Source organism: Lagenorhynchus albirostris, chromosome 18, assembly GCF_949774975.1.
Source record: "Lagenorhynchus albirostris chromosome 18, mLagAlb1.1, whole genome shotgun sequence".
NCBI lineage: Eukaryota > Metazoa > Chordata > Mammalia > Artiodactyla > Delphinidae > Lagenorhynchus > Lagenorhynchus albirostris.
The window spans coordinates 23723839-23741265 of record NC_083112.1 but is presented as its reverse complement, the minus strand read 5'-3'; positions in this window follow the sequence as shown (position 1 = coordinate 23741265).

Below are 17427 nucleotides of genomic sequence, written 5' to 3'. Positions count from 1 at the left end.
GCTAACCATGGTTGAGAAGGGAAAGTCTCAGAGGCAGTGAATATATAAACTACCTCGAACTGAGGAAAACTTTCGTTACCTTAGGGGCTATTTTGTACGCCATGGTCTAAATTTATGAAGAAACATGCTTAAAGCTGCCTTATATTCTTTTTCCTTGTCTTAGACATCCCATACCACCTCTCTCCATTGTCCCCAAGTACTCCTTCCTGCCATCAGACAGTTGTTTCTACCACTGAACCTCCCAGGACACCTTTCCTATTCATTGTCACAAACAACATGTCTTCCTGATGAAAAGCAGTCATTGAGAACACTTGTCCTACACCATGTTTTTGCAACTCTTCCCATTTAAGTTTCAGCCTTCTCAGATGCTCCACAACTCATAGAATTATGAAACTTTAGAACTTGAGGGGCAATTTAGTCAAATTTCCTCATTTTACTGGTGAGGAAACTGGACGCGGTGACAGTTTCTGAATTTGAGGTGGAAGCAGGAATAGAATTCAGGTCTGTTCTGCCAGCCTCGGTGCTCTTTACGCTTGATAGACAAGAAAGAACCAATGCATACTGGAAGGGAAACTAGCCTGGGAGGAGATAGGAGAGGATGCTCTTGATATAACAAGCGGATTTTGCTCAAGCTTTTTAATCTCCCTGAGCCTCAATTTCTTTATTTGTTAAGTGGCTCAAATTGGTGCTTCTCAAACTTTAATACACATACGAATCTCCCAGGGATCTTTTTAAAACACAGACTCTGATTCAGTAGGTCTGGAGTATGGCCTGACAGTCTGCATTTCTAACCAGCTTCCAGATGATGCTGATGCTGCTGGTCTTTTAAGTAGAAGGGCATAGATGATCTGTAAGCCCAATCTGAGCCTTAAAATTCTATGATTTGGGGCTTCCCTGGTGGCGCAGTGGTTGAGAGTCCGCCTGCCGATGCAGGGGACACGGGTTCGTGCCCCGGTCCAGGAAGATCCCACATGCCGCAGAGTGGTTGGGCCCATGAGCCATGGCTGCTGAGCCTGCGCGTCCGGAGCCTGTGCTCCACAAAAAATTATATGATTTGGTGATTCCATGGTTAAGGACAGCAGCATCAAACGTATGTAAAATAGGCAGTCTGGGGGAAATATTACATTTTACCTGTACTTCTCTGTACACTTTTTTTCACAATACTTTTCTTCCATAGAGGGTCACCATATATTCTGATTTACCTGAGAAAATATTGGTTTGTGCCTGTTTTCCCAGTGTGATGATTCAGAGAAACCTTTTCACTCTTAAGAGTTTCCTAGTTGGGACAATAATTTATACAGTCACCCGTTTTCTAAAGTTTCTTTTGCTCATTACCTATGTTCACAGAATATAGAATGCATTTGATTTCCACAGTTTGCATATTTCGAACCACGGAAAAGAAGTTGTGTCCCAGAAGGTTTCCTGCACGGTACGTCAGAATTTCATGGTTTGTGAATTCCGGTTTTCTTTCCTTATGAAAAGCACACTCACTGAAGGCACTTGGCAAGGGCCTTTTGCATTCAGCCCTCCTGAGATGTGGGACCCTGGGAAAAAGTGCTCACTGTTTGTTTTGTGGTGACTGGCAGCAAAGCTCACTTGGATGATTAAAAGCTAAATGGAAAAATACCTCATGGGTGATTTTCCCACTTCCTACTCTCACAGAATCAGTGTCTGAATGTATAGTTCCCAAGTTCAGGAGCAGCTACTGGAGTGAACTTCTGTGCCTACCTAACCAAAGGTGTTTCTGAAGGCATAGCATAGGGAGGGCGCCAGCCGCAAACTACAGATCCTCCACCTGCTGTTACTCCAGGCTGCTTGCAATCCCACTCAAGAGACTATATTCCTGGAGGCTTCAAAATCAGTTATTAATTACCATCTTCTATTATGAGTTAGTGGCCTGATTCCTTTAATAAATATTTGTTAAGTGCCTACTATGTGGCAAGACAGGATTACTTGACAGCTGAAATTAAGAACTGGACACAGTTTTAGTCTGTAGATCTTTAGTCCCTGATTTTCTAAAAGAAAAAGGGGAGGTGTTAATGGAAATTGGAGTGGTAAAATGTGACACTCTTTTTTCTATAACTGATTCAGAACATAAGAACCTATGTCTAAAAAAGGAGAGAAGAGACATGGAATTAATATGAACCACAAAAGGTTAGCACACTACTCACCTCTTTCAAGTCTTTGCTCAAGGGATATTGGTTCACTGAGTTTTCTTGGCCACTCTATTTAAAACTGCAACTCACACCCTAACCCAGAACTCTAAATCTCTGCTCTCCTTTTTTTTTCCACTACACTTATCTTATCATATATGATATAACTCACCTGGTTATGCTATTTATTGTCTTTCTTCCTCAGCGACTTTTGAATATGCAATACAGTATTACTAACTATAGTTAACCATGCTGTACATTACATCACATGGCTTATTTATTTTATAACTAGAAGATGGTACCTTTTGACCCCCATCTTCTTTTCTAAGATGCTCATGAGCTGATTGTTTGCCATGAAAGTCTAGACTTTTGCTAAGAATATCACACGCATAAGAATGTCAGATGGTGCAAACATTTGGAAGTACCAAATATAAAAGATAATATAATCCATAATCAAAATTATTTTGACAGGGTTGAAAGCAAGTGTAAAATTAGTACGAAAATTTAGCAGGGTTAAAAGTAGCAAAATATTGGGCTTCCCTGGTGGTGCAGTGGTTGAGAGTCCGCCTGCTGATGCAAGGGACACGGGTTTGTGCCCCGGTCCGGGGAGATCCCACATGCCGCGGAGTGGCTGGGCCCGTGAGCCATGGCCGCTGAGCCTGTGCGTCCGGAGCCTGTGCTCCGCAACAGGAGAAGCCACAACAGTGAGAGGCCCGCGTACCACACACACACAAAAAAATAAAGTAGCAAAATATCTATTTTACCATTACAGAAGGAAGGTGATCATCCTTGGGAATTATCTTTGATGGTTTAGTGACTGTGAATTTAGTATGATTCAACATGGTTAATCCATACGTGGCTTCCAAGGGAACCAACACTCTCTAGGAAGGTATAAAAAGGAGTATAACATCTGAGTCACTGGAAGTAATTGGGCTTGCCAGAATCTGCTCTGGTAATTCACGTGGAATCTAGTACAGGAGGAAATGTTTTGAAGGCTCCTGATAAACCAATGTAGTCCAGAAGAGCGCGATGAGAGTTTGGAGGAATTCAGAAACCAAATGGAGCCTTCCTTTAATTAGCCATAACCTAGAAAGGTGTCAGTTTATGCTTTGTCAGGTGCTAAAGCTAAATTAGAGGCATGGAGTGACAAAGGAAGCTCCTAGTGAGGAGCAGGGCAGAGGGAAGAGGTTTGAAATTTATCTTCTGCACAGGAAAGGAGAAAGGAGAGCACACATTGGTGGTAAAAGAGAGCAGGAAGAATGACTTCATGCACAAACAGGAACCTCAGTCTTTTTTCAGGTTCTGGTCTCTCAGTGCTATGCAGGTATGGGCAGTAACACCCATAGTCAGAGCTACTCATGAAGAGTCAGCATAGCATAGCAGCCAACGGGGCAAACTCTGGAGTCGGCCAGGCTGAGTTTAAATCCTGGGACTACTACTTAATAACTACATAACTCTGAGCTGTTAAATCTCTTTGTGCCTCAGATTTCTAATCTGTTCAATGGGACTAACAGCACTTAGCTCACGGGGTTGATGTGAGGATTAAACAGGATGATATATGTAAAGTTCTTAGACTCATGCTTGACAGATAAGCACTATGCAAGTTGATCATGGATTGGATACTTGCTGTATCTCAAGCTTCTTTACCTCATTTAATGCTCAGAACAACCCTAGTATATAGAATCTATTGAAATAACCTTTTAACAAATAAGGAGGCTAAAACTTTGAAAGGTTAGGGAACCTGCCCAAAGTTACACAGGTAGAATATTGTGGAACCATTCTGCAAACACACGTTTTTCTGATTCAAGATTCAGAGATTTTAATCTCTGGACTTGACTGTTTTTAACCTGATCTCAAAGTAACTAGAGAGCCCAAATCACAACTGTGGACAAACCACCAAAGTAGAGAAGGTAATATCACCTGTGGGTTTTGGAAGGGTGAGGATTACGCCCAGTAGGTGTAACCTCCAACATTAGATGGAGTGAGAGGCCACAGTTTTGATGATTGTGCTGATAGTTAAGGATCAGAGTGCTGGGGAAAAGACAGAGGGACAACTATAAAAGGCAACATCATAAACAGTTGCTAAGTCAGCTTCACCAAGCTGAGCTGTTCAGAAGGAACTGGATCATTAGATCCACATGCAGCAATATGAGGGGGATAAACAAGGAGGGAAATCTCTTTATCATTACCTTCAAAAAATAATAATAAATCTGTATTTCATTAAGTTACTCTTCTTTGGGTTACATACTGCATAACTGATAAAGGGTTAAAAGACCAAAACAAAGGATAGAAAAGCAGAAGAACCTGCTAGAGTGAGAAAGAAGGAAAATAAGCAACAGACCTGAGTGGACATTTAACCCTAAAATAGATTTCAGTCTATTATATCTGCGATTTGGGCTGCAAGGGACTTTCCTTAGGCCTTTGTTAGCAATTCCAGGAAACATATTTTAATGGAAGTTCTCTGAACCAATTTTATTTTTGTGGAATCTCCTGGTTAACTAATGATGCTCTCAGGTCTACTGCATACTTCCCAAACCCGTTGATGGTACTGCATGTGTTAATTGCAATTGTATGCTTTTATTAAATATTACATAGACTGATTACGAGAGTAGTTTCTACAAAAACTAAGTTGAATGCTTAGAAAGCAAAAAAAAAAAGAGTAATGAAAAATATGTGCTGCCCGGTTAGATATGAGTAAGACAGTTGCAAAAGGTAAGAGGAAAAAAATAATTAAAAGCTAGGAGGGGGACTTCCCTGGTGGTGCAGTGGTTAAGAATCCGCCTGCCAATGCAAGAGACACGGGTTCGAGCCCTGGTCTGGGAAGATTCCACATGCTGCAGAGCCCGTGTGCCACAACTACTGAGCCTGTGCTCTAGAGCCTGCAGGCCACAACTACTGAGCCTGTGTGCCACAACTACTGAAGCCCGCGTGCCTAGAGCCCACGCTCTGCAGCAAAAGAAGCCACTGCAATGAGAAGCTTACACACTGCAACGAAAAGTCGCCCCCTCTCACCGCAACTAGAGAAAGCCTGCGCGCAGCAACGAAGACCCAATGCAACCAAAAATAAATATAAAATAATAAATAAATTAAAAAGAAAAAGCTAGGAGGATTCTGTATCCCATTTGCTTCACAAGTGTCTTCCAAGAGGTCCCTCAATTTTAAAGAAACAAGATTGGAAATCATGGATAATTCATTAGGAGCTTGTTTTATTTGAGTTAACATGAAATTCCATCAGCTAAATGACCCAAATCTTCTCAACAGGAGTCTTACTGACATCTTAGGTGAGCTGTTTTTTTTTGCAGGACTGCACAGCATTGAGACATTCAGCATCTCTGGTCCACACCCACTAAATGCTGTGGTGGCCCCCAGTCATTGTGACAATTGAAGGGTCCTCTTTGCACAGTTCCAAGTACTTCTTAAAATAAACATAAGAGTTTTAGTGCCCCCGCCAAGAATTTCTGCTTGTATTAAAATAAAAGGCTTTGCCCTACCTCAAAAAGTTAGAAAATGGACTTACATATTTTAAATTTAAGAATATATATGTTTAAGACATGTAAGTATCGTTTTTAGATGATTTTTTATTTCGATTGCTTTTCTGTGATTAGCCAGCCAGCCATGAGTCATGATTGTTTTGGTTAAGAGTTTTTCTTCTACATCTGACTGCCTAGGGACCTTCTGAAAAATGGGACCATTACAGGGCTTACACATATATAAGAGGAATTATTGAAGGAACTATTTTTTAACCTGGAGAGGCAATGACTTAGAGGACAGAATTATTGATTTCACACATATAAAGAATTATATTGTTTGAGGATAATTCAGTTTCCTCTATGAGAATTCACATTGAATATTCTAGAAATAGCTCTAAACAAATTGAACAAAATGTAGAAAAGACAACACGGTATAACAGAAAGGTTTTATAGCCTTAGTGCCAGACAAACCTGGGCATAAATCCTGGCTCCACCTTGTATGATATATATAAACTGTCAAGTTCTCAGAGCCTCGTTTTTTTCTTCCATAAACTAGTTTAATAATATTTATCTCAAAGCATTATGAAGAATAAATAAAATAGTCTATCTTAAATTCCTAGCACTGTTTTTGGCATATATTAGACACATAATAAATGAGTTTCCTTCCTTATCTTCTTTCCTGTCCCTGGAGGTGTGAAGCAGAAAAAGCCAATTATCTGTTTAAACACACTACCTCTGAATACTTTGATACTTTAAGGTGTGGATAGAACTATAAAAATTCCCTCGGGATCAAACCCTTGCTTTGTGGCAGACACAGTTGGCACCGTTCCTAACCTATCTAAAAGCCATTTACATTTCTTCTTTCTGGATAGCAGCCCTCCGTATTTATTTAAGATTGGATAAATATCCTTTGGCTTCCAGGAAGGTCAACCCAGCCCCTGGTCTAGGAGCTGGCCTAAATCCAGACTTTTTGTGGCAGATTACATTACCTTTCAGCATATTCATTCCTTCCCCATGACCTCCTTGAGAAAAGTATCCTTTCCTGCAGCATTGATTTTGGACTTAGAATACGGCAGAAGGAAGAACGTGCCAATTCCAAGCCAAGGCTTGCCTCTCAGGAGCTTCTACCATAAGGAGACATGCCCTGGGTAGCCCAGGTCTCATAAGAAGGAGAGACCCATAGAACAGCTGCCCTGGCTGACGAGAGAGAAGTAAATGTGTGTTACTGTGTGTCCCTGAGATGATGCTGTGGTTGTTTGTTCAGCAATAATCAAAACAACTGACTGATAACACCTGCCTTAGTGATATTAGGCAAGATTAGCAGAGAAGTTTCTGAGAAATAGCTTTTGTCTCTGATAAGAGAAAGTTGTGGGAAGATAAACTTTCTCCTCAGTGCCACATTTGTACTTTGACTGATTGCCACATATTGACATAGCCAGGTTATGACAACGAAGAGAAGACCAAGAGAATTGGAGACGCCAGCCCAGAATTCCTGAACCAATACCACCAACCATCTTGCTTCACTTCTTGCAAAGTGACAAGAATAAATCCCTGTTTGTTTATACCAGGATTTGCTGGGCATCTGTTATCTACAGCTGAAATGTATCCTAAGTGATACTTAACGCTAAGATTTCTAGTTTTCATAACATACGCTAACATATTTAACAATTCACAGAATTATTTCTGGTTTGTGAATAGATGTCATGTATTACGTTGCTGTTTGTGAGTTCAGTGGCTGATACAGTCAGCATTACCAGCTAATTCATCAGATACACGAGCATTTAGGATGTCCCCTAGGGAACTATATTCCCTGTAACCACACGGATGGGTACAAAGCTTAATTTCTCTCAGAGAATCTTCCTTCACTTTCAGTGTGCACCTACTGTCCACAGTGAAATATTCCATGTGTAGTAGAAGTTAATTTTTGATTTGGCCATCTTCCAAGGTCTCTCATGTTCCTCTGTCTCCTTACCAGCCACTATGGAAAACAGTATAGGGGATCCTCAAAAATTAAAAATAGAGCTACCATATAATCCAGCAATTCCACTCCTAGGTATTTATCCAAAGAAAATGAAAACACTAACTTGAAAAGCTATCTGCACCCCATGTTCACTGCAGCATTATGTACAACAGTCAAGACACGAAAACAACCTAAGTGTCCACTGACAGAAGAATGGATAAAGAAGTTGTGGTATATATATGTATGCACAGGAATATTATTCAGCCATAAAAAAAACAAACAAGGAAATCTTGCCATTCGAGACAACATGAATGGACCTCGAGGATATTATGTTTAATGAAATAAGTCAGACAGAGAAAGACAAATGCTGTACAACCTCACTTATCTGTGGACTCTGAAAACCAACCAAAACAAAAACACAGTAACCAAAAAATCCCAACCAAATGCATAGAAAAAGAGATCAGATTTGTGGTTACCAGAGGCTGGGGGCAGGGATAGGGGGATTGGAGAAAGGTGGTTCAAAGGTACAAACTTCCCGTTACAAGATAAAGAAGTATTAGGGATGTAATGTACAGCATGATGACTACTGTTAACCCTGCTATTTGTCATATATGAAAGTTGCTAAGAGAGTAAATCCTAAAAGATCTCATCACAAGAAAAAACATCTTCTTGCTTTCTTTTTTTATTGTATTTATGTGAGATGATGGATGCTAACTAAACTTACTGCAGAACCATTTCACAAAACATGTAAGTCAAACCATTACTCTGTAAACCTTATTTTTTTTTTTTGGGGGGGGGGTACAAGGGCCTCTCACCACTGTGGCCTCGGGAGCACAGGCTCCGGACGCACAGGCTCAGCGGCCATGGCTCACGGGCCTAGCCGCTCCGCGGCATGTGGGATCCTCCCAGACTGGGGCACGAACCTGTGTCCCCTGCATCGGCAGGCAGACTCAAACACTGTGCCACCAGGGAAGCCCTAAACCTTACATTTTTACAGGAACGTATGTCAATTGTATCTCAATAAAACCAGAAAAAATTTTAACATCTTTATTGGAGTATAATTGCTTTACAATGTTGTGTTAGTTGCTGCTGTATAACAAAATGAATCAGCTATATATATACATATATCCCCATATCCCCTCCCTCTTACCTCTCCCTCCCACCCTCCCTATCCTACCCCTCTAGGCAGACACAAAGCACCAAGCTGATCTCCCTGTGCTATATGGGTGCTTCCTATTAGCTATTTATTTTCCATTTGGTAGTGTATGTATGTCCACGCCACTCTCTCACTACGTCCCAGCTTACCCTTCCCACTCCCTGTGTCCTCAAGTCCATTCTGTATGTCTGCAACTTTATTCCTGCCCTGCCCCTATGTTCTTCAGGACCATTATTTTTTTAGATTTCATATATATATGTTAGCATACGGTATTTGTTTTTCTCTTTCTGACTTACTTCACTCTGTATGACAGTCTCTAGGTCCATCCACCTCACTACAAATAACTCAATTTCATTTCTTTTTATGGCTGAGTAATATTCCATTGTATATATGGGCCACATCTTCTTTATCCATTCATCTGTTGATGGACACTTAGGTTGCTTCCATATCCTGGCTATTGTAAATAGTGCCACAACGAACCTTGTGGTACATGACTCTTTTTGAATTATGGTTTTCTCAGGGTACATGCCCAGTAGTGGGACTGCTGGGTCATATGGTAGTGATATTTTTAGTTTTTTAAGGAACCTCGCATTCTTTTTGCTAGTATTTTGTTGAGTATTTTTACATCTATACATCTATGTTCATCAGTGATATTGGACTATAGTTTTCTTTCTTTGTGACATGTTTGTCTGGCTTTGGTATCAGGGTGATGGTGGCCTCACAGAATGAACTTGGGAGTGTTCCTTCCTCTGCTATATTTTGGAAGAATTTAAGAGAGATGTTAGCTCTTCTCTAAATGTTTCATAGAATTCACCTGTGAAGCCATCAGGTCCTGGGCTTTTGTTTCTTGGATGATTTTTAATCACAGTTTCAATTTCAGTGCTTGTGATTGGTCTGTTTATATTTTCTATTTCTTCCTGGTTCAGTCTCAGAAGGTTGTGCTTTTCTAAGAATTTGTCCATTTCTTCCAGGTTGTCCATTTTATTGGCATAGAGTTGCTTGTAGTAATCTCTCATGATCCTTTGTATTTCTGCAGTGTCAGTTGTTACTTCTCCTTTTTCATTTCTAATTCTATTGATTTGTGTCTTCTCCCTTTTTTCTTGGTGAGTCTGGCTAATGGTTTATCAATTTTGTTTATCTTCTCAAAGAGCCAGCTTTTAGTTTTATTGGTCTTTGCTATTGTTTCCTTCATTTCTGATCTGATCTTTATGATTTCTTTCCTTCTACTAACTTTGGGGTTTTCTTTTGTTTTCCTTTCTCTAACTGCTTTAGGTGTAAGGTTAGGTTGTTTATTTGAGATGTTTCTTGTTTCTTGAGGTAGGGCTGTATTGCTACAAACTTCCCTCTTAGAACTGCTTTTGCTGCATCCCATAGGTTTTGGGTCATCATGTTTTCATTGTCATTTATTTCTACTTATTTTTTGATTTCCTCTTTGATTTATTCAGTGAGCTCTTGGTTATTTAGTAATGTATTGTTTAGCCTCCATGTGTTTGTATTTTTTACAGATTTTTTCCTTTAATTGATATCTAGTTTCACAGTGTTGTGGTCCAAAAAGATACCTGATATGATTTCAATCTTCTTAAATTTACCAAGGCTTGATCTGTGACCCAAGATATGATCTATCCTGGAGAATGATCCATGAGCACTTGAGAAGAAAGTGTATTCTGTTGTTTTTGGATGGAACGTCCTATAAATATCAATTAAGTCCATCTTGTTTAATGTATCATTTGAAGCTTGTGTTTTCTTATTTATTTTCATTTTGGATGATCTGTCCATTGGTGAAAGCGGGGTGATAAAGTCCCCTACTATGATTGCGTTACTGTTGATTTCCCCTTCTATGGCTGATAGCATTTGCCTTATGTATTGAGGTGCTCCTATGTTGGGTGCATAAATATTTACAATTGTTATATCTTCTTCCTGGATTGATCCCTTGATCATTATGTAGTGTCCTTCTTTGGCTCTTGTAATAGTCTTTATTTTAAAGTCTATTTTGTCTGATATGAGAATTGCTACTCCAGCTTTCTTTTGATTTCCATTTGCATGGAATATCTTTTTCCATCCCCTCACTTTCAGTCCTATGTGTCCCTAGGTCTGAAGTGGGTCTCTTGTAGACAGCATATATACAGGTCTTTTTTTTGTATTCATTCAGCCAGTCTATGTCTTTTGGTTGGAGCATTTAATCCATTTACATTTAAGGCAGTTATCGATATGTATATTCCTATTACCATTTTCTTAATTGTTTTGGGTTTGTTATTGTAGGTCTTTCCCTTCTCTTGTGTTTCCTGCCTAGAGAAGTTCCTTTAGCATTTCTTGTAAAGCTGGTTTGGTGGTACTTAATTCCCTTAGCTTTTGCTTGTCTGTAAAGGTTTTGATTTCTCCATCAAATCTGAATGAGATCCTTGCTGGGTAGAGTAATCTTGGTTGTAGGTTTTTCCCTTTCATCACTTTAAATACGTCCTGCCACTCCCTTCTGGCTTGCAGAGTTTCTGCTGAAAGATCAGCTGTTAACCCTATGGGCATTCCCTTGTATGTTATTTGTTGTTTTTCCCTTGCTGCTTTTAATATTCTTTCTTTGTATTTAATTTTTGATAGTTTGATTTATATGTGTCTTGGCATGATCCTCCCTGGATTTACCCTGTATGGGACTCTCTGTGCTTCCTGGAGTTGATTATTTCCTTTCCCATATTAGGGAAATTTTCAACTATAATCTCTTCAAATATTTTCTCAGTCCCTTTCTTTTTCTCTTCTTCTTCTGGGACCCCTATAATTCGAATGTCGGTGCGTTTAATGTTGTCCCAGAGGTCTCTGAGACTGTCCTCAATTCTTTTCATTCTTCTTTCTTTATTCTGCTCTGTGGTAGTTATTTCCACTATTTTATCTTCCAGGTCACTTATACGTTCTTCTGCCTCAGTTATTCTGCTATTGATTCCTTCTAGAGAATTTTTAATTTCATTTATTGTGTTGTTCATTGTTGTTTGTTTCATCTTTAGTTCTTCTAGGTCCTTGTTAAACGTTTCTTGTATTTTCTCCATTCTATTTCCAAGACTTTGGTTCATCTTTACTATCATAACTCTGAATTCTTTTTCAGGTAGACTGCCTATTTCCTCTTCATTTGTTTGGTCTGGTGGGTTTTTTCCTTGCTCCTTCATCTGCTGTGTGTCTCTCTGTCTTCTCATTTTGCTTAACTTACTGTGTTTGGGGTCTCCTTTTCACAGGCTGCAGGTTCATAGTTTCCTTTGTTTTTGGTGTCTTCCCCCAGTGGCTATGGTTGGTTCAGTGGGTTGTGTAGGCTTTCTGTTGGAGAGGACTGGTGCCTGTGTTTTGGTGGATGAGGCTGGATCTCATCTTTCTGGTGGGCAGGACCATGTCCGGTGGTGTGTTTTGGGGTGTCTGTGACCTTATTATTTTAGGCAGCCTCTCTGCTAATGGGTGGGGTTGTGTTCCTGTCTTGCTAGTTGTTTGGCTTAGGATGTCCAGCACTGTAGCTTGCTGGTCATTGAGTGGAGCTGGGTTTTAGCATTGAGATGGAGGTCTCTAGGAGAACTTTCACCATTTTATATTACGTGGGGCTGGAAAGTCTCTGGTGGACCAACGTCCTGAACTCAGCTCTCCCACCTCAGAGGCACAGGCCTGACACTCAGCCAGAATACCAAGACCCTGTCAGCCACACGGCTCAGAAGAAAAGGGAGGAAAAAAATGAAAGAAAAAAAAAGTTATTAAAATTAAAAATTTTTTTAATTATTAAAAATAAAAGTAATTAAAAAAAGAAAGAAAGAAGAGAGCAACCAAACCAAAAAACAAATCCACCAATGAGAACAAGTGCTAAAAAGTATACTAAAAATAGACAGACAGAACCGTAGGACAAATAGTAAAAGCAAAGCTATACAGACAAAATCACACAAAGAAGCATATGCATACACACTCACAGAAAGGAAAAAAATATATATTTTTTTTTAAAAGGAAAAGAGCAACCAAATCAATAAACAAATCTACTAATGATGATAAGCTCTAAATACTAAACTAAGATAAACATAAAACCAAAAACAAATTAGATGCAGAAAGCAAACCCCAAGTTGCTCCCAAAGTCCACCACCTCAATTTTGGGATGATTCATTTTCTGTTCAGGTATTCCAGAGATGCAGGGTACATCAAGTGGATTGTAGAGATTTAATCCGCTGCTCCTGAGGCTGCTGGGAGAGATTTCCCTTTCTCTTCTTTGTTCGCACAGGTCCTGGGGTGCAGCTTTGGGTTTTGCCCCGCCTCTGCATGTAGGTCGCCTGAGGTCATCTATTCCCCACCTGGGCAGAACAGGGTTAAAGTAGCAGCTGATTCGGGGGCTCTGGCTCACTCAGGCCGGGGGGAGGGAGGGGTACAGAATGCAGGGCGAGCCTGCAGCGGCAAAGGCCAGAGTGATGTTGCAACAGCGTCAGGCACACTGTGCGTTCTCCCGGGGAAGTTGTCCCTGGATCACAGGACTCTGGCAGTGGCGGGCTGCACAGACTCCCAGGAGGAGAGGTGTGGAGAGTGACCTGTGGTTGCACACAGGCTTCTTGGTGGCTGCAGCAGTAGCCTTAGCATCTCACGCCCATCTCTGGTGTCCGCGCTGATAGCCACAGCTCGCGCCCGTCTCTGGAGCTCGTTTAGGCGGTGCTCTGAATCCCCTCTCCTCGCACACCCCGAAACAATGGTCTCTTGCCTCCTAGGCAATTCCATTCTTTTTCTCGGACTCCCTCCCGGCTAGCTGTGGTGCACTAGCCCCCTTCAGGCTGTGTTGACGCTGCCAACCCCAGTCCTCTCCCTGGGATCCGACCTCCGAAGCCCGAGCCTTAGCTCCCAGCCCCCACCCGTCCTGGCAGGTGAGCAGACAAGCCACTCGGGCTGGTGAGTGCTGGTTGGCACTGATCCTCTGTGCGGGAATCTCTCTGCTTTGCCCCCCGCACCCCTGTTGCTGTGTTCTCCTCCATGGCTCTGAAGCTTCCCTCCTGCCCACCCCCTATCTCAGCCAGTGAAGGGCCTTCCTAGTGTGTGGAAACCTTTCCTCCTTCACAGCTCCCTCCCAGAGGTGGAGGTCCTGTCCCTATTCTTTTGTCTCTGTTTTTTTGTTTTTTCTTTTGCCCTACCCAGGTACGTGGGGAGTTTCTTGACTTTTGGGAAGTCTGAGGTCTTCTGCCAGAGTTCTATAGGTGTTCTGCAGGAATTGTTCCTCATGTAGATGTATTTTTGATGTGTTTGTGGGGAGGACAGTGATCTCCACGTCTTACTCTTCGGCCATCTTGAAGGTCCCTCCCTTCTCTTTAACTTTTAATCTGCTAGTGTTGGAGGGTCTCCTGCAGAGAGGGGGATGGCTGTCCAGAAGTTTTTTTTAACACATGAGCCCTTCAAATATTTTGTGAGGCTTTATTGCCCACCCCACCCCCTTCTGCCATAGATCTTTTCCAGATTCAATAGCTCTTATGCATGTGCCAGCTCATCCTATGACACAGCACCTCTGTTTTAGCCACACACTCCACCTTGCCTATGTCCCTCGTGTGGACACAACACTGCAGCACAAAGCGCACCAGGGCAATCCCAATTTCTCCCTTATTTTAGAAACTATACTTCTGTTGATGTAGCCTACACACTCATGAATCCCTCTAGCAGCCTCATTCTGCATTTACTTCCCTATGCCTAAACTGCTACTAAACTCCAAATTCTATTTCTGTGTTTTTCCAACTAGAAATCAAACTCTGATGCAGAATATAATTTTTGCTGTTATTGTTATTACATTTTATCCTATTAGATTCAATCCATCACTTTAACTTGTCAAGATCTTTCTGTGTCCTGATTCTGCCATCCACTGTTTTCTATCCCACCTGTTGAATAGATTTCTGTCATTTGGAAACTAGATGTTTGTCATCTGAAAACTTAGTAAGATTGCCTACTATGTCTTCATTCAAGACCTTGATAAAACTGTGGAAGAGATCAGGGCATGTCACCAAAACCCTATCTAGGTTGTCACTGACCCTTTAATTGGCCCCTCTAGTATTACTTTTTAACAAGTTTCAAATTGTACTTATCTGTCCATGAGGATTTCATAAGGCACCTTGGTAATTGCAGAAATACCAGGTCTACAACATCTAAAAGTCTCAGAATCCTATCCCTACTAACAACAAAAAAGGAAATGACTGTTCAAAACATAGCTGTCAGTATTGATCTTCTAAATGTTTATAGAGATGGATATTAACTAGACTTATTATAGTGATTATTTTGCAATACATACAAATATAGACTCATTATGTTGTACACCTGAAACTAATATTATATGTTAATTATATCAATGAAAGTTGCTCTACTAATTCACTGTCAAGTGATAGATAGTATTTTTATTCAGTCCACTTTTTAAAAAATCAGAATACATGCAAAGAGTGTTTTCCTGGGTAAGGACCTAAGCTTTACACCCACATCTTCTGTGAACTGGGAAATGACTGGGCCGGTTTGAGGGCTGATGGGACTGGCCAGCTAGACACCTATTTCCATGAAGCCTTTCCAGGAGCCTTATTAGAAGGTCAATGATGCAGTATAATAAGACTAATATCCTGCTCCAGAATTATGACCATAAGTCTTTGTGAAACTAAAGCCTCCCCTTGTTCAACCAAGTAGTATTCAAGATGGAAATGAAATATACTCCAAGGACAGAAAGAATCAAGATGCATGAATTTTGTCTGTGGGTAATGGCTGGATAAGAGGAATAATTTTCTATTACAGCAACATATACGTTGCTTGAATCCCCTTTTAGTTCCGGAGTCCAAGGGGAGAAATCATAGACTTCAGGTAACCATGGGTTTGAGTCCTGGCTCTACTATTTAATAGCTATGCCACAGGATCTGTTTTCAGAGGACCAGCGCTAATCCCCAGTGAAAAAGACATTTTTGTAAATTCTTAGAATTTTTTAAAATAACATGCCCTTGAGTCTAGAATTGTCTACAAGTACCCAGGGCACCTACTCTAGTTCCTTTTGACCTCTTACCTTTTTATTCCATAGAGTTATTTGGGATTATAGAGTCAAAGTTAAATCTCTGGGTATTTCCTTGAGTTCTATTCCATTTTAGATTATTTTCTGAACTTTATGAATCTGTTTTCCCAAAGTCCTTGGCACATATATGACCATACCCAGCTTTTCCTTTGCTGCTAATCACTGCTTCTAAGTGTCCAAAGTAGTTTTCACTCACTGAAAGTGGCTCTTACAGCTCAAACCGGGATTCTTAGTTTTCTTGCTATTGAGACCAGTGACCCTAAAGTGGTCGGTATGTGTAAGAGCTTTGGTTTGGGGATCTTGGAGAAATAGGAGTTTTCTGTGAAGAGATGGCATGAAAAAAACAAAGGATAACAGAGGAATAATCAGCCTCCATGAAAAACCCCACCAAACAGGATTGCGCCCAGTGGACTACACAGCTCTTTGTGAAAGAAAGTCCAACAAAGACTGTGAAAGCTCTGAATGGAAACACTCAGGAGTCCAAGTGATAAACAGCAGCACCGAGTGGGGGGAAGGATACTTCTTTCACTTTATTATGGTTCACTGATGCCCTCTGAGGGCTTGGGGTAGCCAAGGGAGGACATCTGTGCCTGGCAGAATTATCCCCTGGCAGAATTAGCCCTGCAGCTAAAAGGATCCTGGAGAAGCAGCAGGAGCAGAAGGATATGAGCAGATAATTTCCTCTTGGGTTCATGGTTTTCCTGGGAAGTACTTATCTCTGTAATATACAGTGATACTCTGCCTCTTGTTCTAGCAGACTGGATTCTTTGAATTAGGGTTTAACCTCATCTTGGATTCCAATCATGGGTCCCTTTTTCTCACTTGGTAATGCCCATGAGGTCATATCTACCCTACTATTCTATAAAGACACTTTATGACCCATGTTCTAAGCACTGGAATGTAGACATACCAATGTCGTAAGCATTGTGTCCCATTGTTGTACCAATGTTTCATCTATGAAATAGTATGCACCTTCCTCATTAGTCAAAATTGTATTTTCTATAGTAATTATATGATGGGTGTTTCTACTTTTTTTTTTTTGTAGTCAGTTTTAATTCTCTTTGAAAAGTCTAGCTAGTCATTGGGAAGACAATTTCTTTGTCCAAAATTGATGATATACATTTTTTTCATCATTCCTAAGTCTTAAGTTATTGTCCCAAAATTTATACCTTATTCTTTGATACCATCTATAGAGCTAGTTAATTATCTTTTATTTTGTCTTTTCTAACAAAATTCCAAACTTTAGTGGTATTAGGCAAACATTGGCTGTATGTGGTGTCCATTATCACTCAGCTTCACGCTTACCCTTCTATATCCTTCTCTTTACCACAGTAGTGGGAAGACTGCAAAATACATTTTGCAGAATTCCTCACGAGCTGGCATCCAATGGGATGCAGGATATGGAAGGCTGGGGGAAAGGAGAAGGAGAATGGTTTCTGCTTGCATCTGTAACAGTGGCAGCATCAGCAATAGTAGCAGCCAGGCAATAACAGTGGTGATAGCAACAGTAATATTTAAAGTTTTGGAAAGAACACAGAAGCAAGAATAGCAGGTGTGTACCAGGTCCTGGGGTGCTACTCAGGCAGCAATGTCCCAACAGAAGCAGGCTCAATGGCACAGTGTTCATGGACTCTGGGTGAAATCATTTTCGCTTTTGTCCCCCAGCTCTCGGTGTG